Raw genomic sequence first — 6060 nt, forward strand, 5'->3', positions numbered from 1 at the left:
AGTGTGGTGCTGTATCCCATCTTAATATTGTGCACTCTCTCTTTACGAATATATGCACTGCCTCAATTACATTAGCCCAATCTGATTTCATCCCCGTTTTAGAAGAGGCATCTTCTATACAATCAGCCAGCTTCTCCTACAAGATAGGATCTACAGCCTTTAGAATCAAATCAATTTTCTAACTCTCGTATGATTAGTGCTCATCGATATCCAATTGCGCATGCCAACATCAAATTCACGGCGCAAAGCTATAGCAGCCAACCCTTTATTGGGCTTCTCAATCCAATCTATAAATCTCTTTTTAGTTACCAATCCTACATCTTCCAAGAAAAACTCTTTTCTCAAATCTTTCTTAGAAGCTACCCAATTAGCATCTCTTATATGTAACTCATCAATCTGATTATGTAATGCATGTATGGTCAAACAGACATACCGACTCCATGCATACTACGGTACCCCATGAAATAACATATTTTCTTCATATAACTAGATGAAGGTCGAAACATTTTGACCCTTAAATTGCTTCAATTCCTGTCCCACTACCTGCAATGCATTCATAGCTAAGGAATTAATTCTTTTTGCTTCCTATCGAGTTTGCATCTGCTATTGTAACAGCAACTACTACTATTATTGTTATTGCAACAAAGCAATCATGTATTGTAAAGTATCACCACCACTTGAACATGCAAAATCTCCTATCTTTACACTCCTCCTACTGACTTTGTGCATGTCAGATTCACCACTTTTGGAGCGTTTGGGGTCGAAAGTCTACAACAGGGGTAAGGGACAGTAGAATGAAGGGAGATTTAGGTAGAGAAATTGATGAAAGAGAAGGGATTCAAAGAAATAGAAGATGTAGAAAAAAACTCATAGAGGTGAAGCTTGTCAATTTATTTTTTGCATCTTGAGACGATAAATCCCTTGTAGACCTAAAACGTGCATCAAATAATAGCTTCTTCTCTCTTGCTCAGAGACCGCAATCAAATTCTTCCATTGGCTCCAAAATGAGGGTAAAATACTAGGACACTTAGTTAGAATTCTCCCAAATCACTCCTTCTTCTTCTCCCAGTTTAGAGTGTTGTTTGTTTCTTGCAAACTGCGATCGCATGTCATGCGATTTCTCCAATTCTTCTTTGTGCATAAAATCCCCCAAAAGTGTCTGAAAGCTACTTGATTTTTTTTTACATGTCATCCTATTCTAGAATTTGTCTACAGCTTTTGGATATTTAGAAGAAATAATATCAAAATATCAAAAATAGGTTAAATGTGTCAAAAAATCTATTTTGAACCATCCATACTACATACACTAACACTAATGACTAATATGGCATTGACTCTCTTGATCAATAAGAAAGCCAAATGATGATGGAATGTAGAGTTTTTCACACTATGTTCGTATAGTGGCACGACAATGGTAACCTTGTGGTGGCGTGAGAGAGGAGAAGTGAAAGAGAGATAGGAGGGGAGGAAGGAAGAAACATGGAAAGAAACATGCATGGGACGAGCCTTTACAACCACAATAGGACATGTCACTCTGTTCTAGGCATTCACTATAAGCCTCCCTAGCCTTTCTTCTCACACCTATGCCACAACTGGGTTAGGATATACTGATGTACCATTAATTTTATATGATAGTGTAGTTCCACTCTAAGCCTTTCCATCATGATAGCTTCTAAACTAGATGTATGTGGGTTCTCTTCATTCCTCATCGAGGGATGCGAGAATTGGGGGTGAACTAACATGTTCTCCTTGAGTGACTTGTGCCTTGAGTACTTTATTCTTCGTCAATAACAACTCCATGATCTTCATAAAAAATGCTATCTTCGTGGGTGCTACTTGCATAGTTCCTACAATGCTAATGTGTAATGTGATAAGCCATGGCATCTTTCCATCATCTTTGGCATCACATACACCATCAATTGTTTGCATCGATCAACTACTATATGGGCCAAGTTTTTTGTTGAACCCTACTCTTACAAATATGTGTGTATGTCATGCCTTAAGTGTGGGGACACAAGGGTTGGTTTTTTGTCAGTGTCATGGCCCCTACTGATCACCTCAATCGGTTTGTTAAGATCCTAAGTGTGGAGACACATCCCTACACATGTGTTCTACATACAATCATGGAACTAGTACTAACATATCTTAAATCAATAAAATTTCCTTTAGATATCCTATTGGGTTCCCTTTTGTGCCCATCCATCATGTCATACCCCCTCCCCAAGGCCTTTTTCTTTTCCATTTTATAATTTTCTTATTTTGTGGATTTTCTATATCAATGCCCCCTAACTTCATTGAAACTTGAATCTAATATCATATTCCTATTTGTCCCTTCAAATGGGAATTAGATGTGTTTCCATGAGAGCATGCCTTTCTAGCCTTGCAATAGAGATTTGACCTTATAGCCCTAATTTCTCAATGATCGCACAGTTTTTTTCTTTTCTGCATCTTGTCATTCTGATGCATAGATTGATTGTTTTTAATTTTTTGTGTTTACGAGTCTTTTTCTTTTGCATTTTTGTAATTTCTCTGTGTGAACATGCTTTATTCTAGTTAGAATTGTGTTCAAACTTATTGACATCCCTATGTGACTTGTCAAACTAGCCCTTTTTTTTTTTAAACACTGCATTTTCATGGATAGATTTTTCGTTATTAATTTTTTATTGCTACTACATACACGTTGTTTTGCCTTGTTTCCATGCAAACACACCTTTTTGGCACCAGACGCATTGTTTGAGTTGTCAATTATGTTCTTGTCATCTTCTCCACTTTTCTTGTTTTCTTGTGCTTTAATCCAACGTATGGATTTTGTAGACTTTATTTTTCCATACTTTCGCATATCAACCTCTTGTGTGCCCACATGAATGCCCATAATCCATCCCATGATGTGCACCATTGTATCCAACTTTTACTCTATCAACAAATTTTTTGAACCCCTACCATGGGACATCCTCGTGTGGGACACACCCGCGTGGAAGAGGGCAAGCTTCACTTTAAAAAAAAAAACCAAAACAAAAAACACCACACAAAAAAATCAAGTAATTATTTTTATTTTTAACTTTATTTAAAAAACACTTTCCTTCCCCAAACCATCCTATCCCCTCTCCCCTCGCTCTCTTTCTCTCTTTCTTTATTTTCTTCATTTCTTTCTCTAGTGTGTGTCTCTCTCTCTCTCTCTCTCTACCCGCACACACACAGCCTTCTTCCCTCCCTCCCTCGCCCTCTCTCTTTCTTCCTACCCCTCCCTATCATACACCTACCCCCTCATGGTCTTCTCCCACCTCTTTCCTTTGTCCTCCCCTTCATTCTCTTCTTATTTTCCCTCCCTTATCCCATTAGTGTGTATAGAGGGAAACAAGAATGTAGCTAATTGCCAATTGTCATAACTTTCCTCAGACTTCACCTCTCAGTTTGTTAAAGAAGAGGTTGATCATGCTCTACCCCCCCTTTATGTAATGTGTCAGCTCGTCTACCTGTGGGACATGTCTCAGCAGCCCATCGGGAAGAGAGTCTAGAAAGCACCACCTGGCACTTGTAAGGAATGTCACAGGGTTTGTGATCTAGGTCTTCCCGAGTATTCCCCGAGAGGAAGTATTCGGCCGTTCCCACTTAGGATTAACCTGAAGTCAAAATTTCTTTCCTATCAGCAAAGTCTCTAGGAAATAGCTAGTGTCGAACTCCAGATGAACCACTTTGCATAGGAACAACAGAGTCGAAGCGGATTTATGCTGCGCTTGGTTCATGGAGAATGGGAAACGAGAGGGATGCGAAGCTCAACCTCTTTGCCCATAAGGCATAATCCCATTTCCCTCCCCTAAAACAACATAAATCGGGATTCTAACCCTACCGACTCTAGCTCTTCACAGTTTTATTATCACGTCTTTTGAGAAAAGTTCCCAGCTAACCACGACCACCCTTTTGTAGGACAGACCCAAGTCACATCCACCGCACTTTCCTCGGTTTGCTTAGTTATCTAATTACCTACCACATTATGTTTGACATGCAAAAGCAGCTTCCTGAATTAATCAATTTAAACACATGTTCCTTCACATAACTTAGGCATTGACACAAAAACAATGTCAAGCAAGTTCCTTTTTCAAATATGTGATCTTTATTTATCATAGTCCCGGAATACATCAAGTATCATGCCCGAGGGCTAACCCAACAATCAACAGGATTGTTGCTCCAAGTTTCGCTCGTAAACTAGTACACAGGCCTTGAGATCCCATCTCGAGTCATGTCCGCTCTTGTGCAGGATCCGGAGGCAAGGAATTTATAGCCAGATCCTCCCATGGCACCCAAGTGTCCTCCCACTCCAAGTAGCACCCATGGAGAGACCTCTCGCGGCGCGTTCGGTCCATATGCTCGGCGCGGCTAACAACCCCCTTGGATAGGGCCAGGCAAACAGTCGGAGGTAACTGAACCTACCTCTCCCTCCAGGCTTTTAACTTGAAGCATTAAGTGTTTTACTTTGAATTAGTTCCTTGAGCAAAGAAGTCTAAACAATGCACCTAAGTGTACAATCACAATCATCTAAGAGGTCGTTTGTACGACCAACTGCTAAGGTGTGATTCCTTTTTCCCTGATGCTCCCAGCATTCGACCTTGGATCGTTTGCGACTTGGCAAGATTCCAAGGGCTTGGCAAGCTAGGTTGCTTGTTTCCCCTTCATCTTCGGGTTAGGGTATGTACCTTACCGACCCTAATTATCCTTACGTTAGGTCTCCTTGTAAAATAGATCATGGACAACCCCGTCGTCCTCGGCTGGTCAACTTGCTAGTTATCTCCTAGATCCCTTGTAGTACCTACGTACCTTTATCTTTGATCTTAATTGTTCAAGATTGTCTATCCCCTTGACCATGGTTGGTCAAGATGGTTCTGTTTAGAACAGTCCTACTCCGTCTTAAGTATAATCTTCTTAAGCCCTCTTAATAATACTCACAGGCGCTTAAGCTTTACCCTATCCCTCTTGAAGTCACCAAGGACTTTGACATGGGACTCATGGATCTCGGTCCCATTTGGTAGATGACAAACAAAGTTGAATTTTTTCAACAACTTTAATGCATGCAACGTAATACCATGCCTTCATTTCAATGCTTACAATTTTGATATAATCCATGCGTTATTTTATGCCACACATGCGAAGGTACTTCCTATGCATGCAATCTTAACATTATCTTCTATGTAATTATTTACACGATCTATAACCTTATTGAGTGATCTAACTCTAAGTGATCATTGAATGAATCTAGCTACACTTTAATCTTTTCTGCAGATTATTACATGTATCTTAGAATCCATCTTGCGATATGGAGATGCACTTTTGTTTCTTTCAATGTCCTCTAAAATGCATTTTAAGCAAGAATTTGTGCAAGGAGCAATGCACTTTATGCAGGAATTCTTACAAGATGTTTTTGGTAATTTACGATGCAATTATCTAATCAATTTCACCTATTATGATGTCATCTTACAACGGGAATTATCTTGCTCATTACATACATCACAACTAAGTTCATACCTAGGAAATTATCAAGCACGCAATTAATGTGATGCATGTGAATTTGATTTTTCACCGTGATATTTATAACCTATGATTTAATAATAGAGCAACTTGGGTTTGGAGTGATGCCTTGATTTCAGCAGTATTGATGCCTGATGAACCGTTCGCGGTTGCGGTGCCACCTTGTTTCAAACCTCCATCCACACTTGCACAGTTTCCAGCCATCTTTATGGAACTACACTTCGGGGCCATACTCGAAGACGCGTGTACGAGAGATAGAATTCCCGTACTCTCCTATGCAAAATTCTCGTTGCCTCTCCTTGAGTGGAGAAAAGACAATGAAGGGGGGGAGGGGTATATTTTCGGAAATATCAAGAGGGGAGTGTGACCTCTCTTTAAGGAGAGGGGAGAGAAGAAGCTTCCAAAAGCTTCTCTCTCTCTCTCTCTCGCTCTCTCTTTCTCTGATGCCAGGAGGCATATTCCACGGTGGATTCCGTGAGGTTTTACGGTGGATTCCGTAAACTTAGATGACCGGGGCTCATACGCAAAGAGGATTCTTTG

Source organism: Lygodium microphyllum, chromosome 29 (genome assembly GCF_053477565.2).
Source record: "Lygodium microphyllum isolate KBCC chromosome 29, Lygodium_microphyllum_v1.1.10, whole genome shotgun sequence".
NCBI classification, from domain to species: domain Eukaryota; kingdom Viridiplantae; phylum Streptophyta; class Polypodiopsida; order Schizaeales; family Lygodiaceae; genus Lygodium; species Lygodium microphyllum.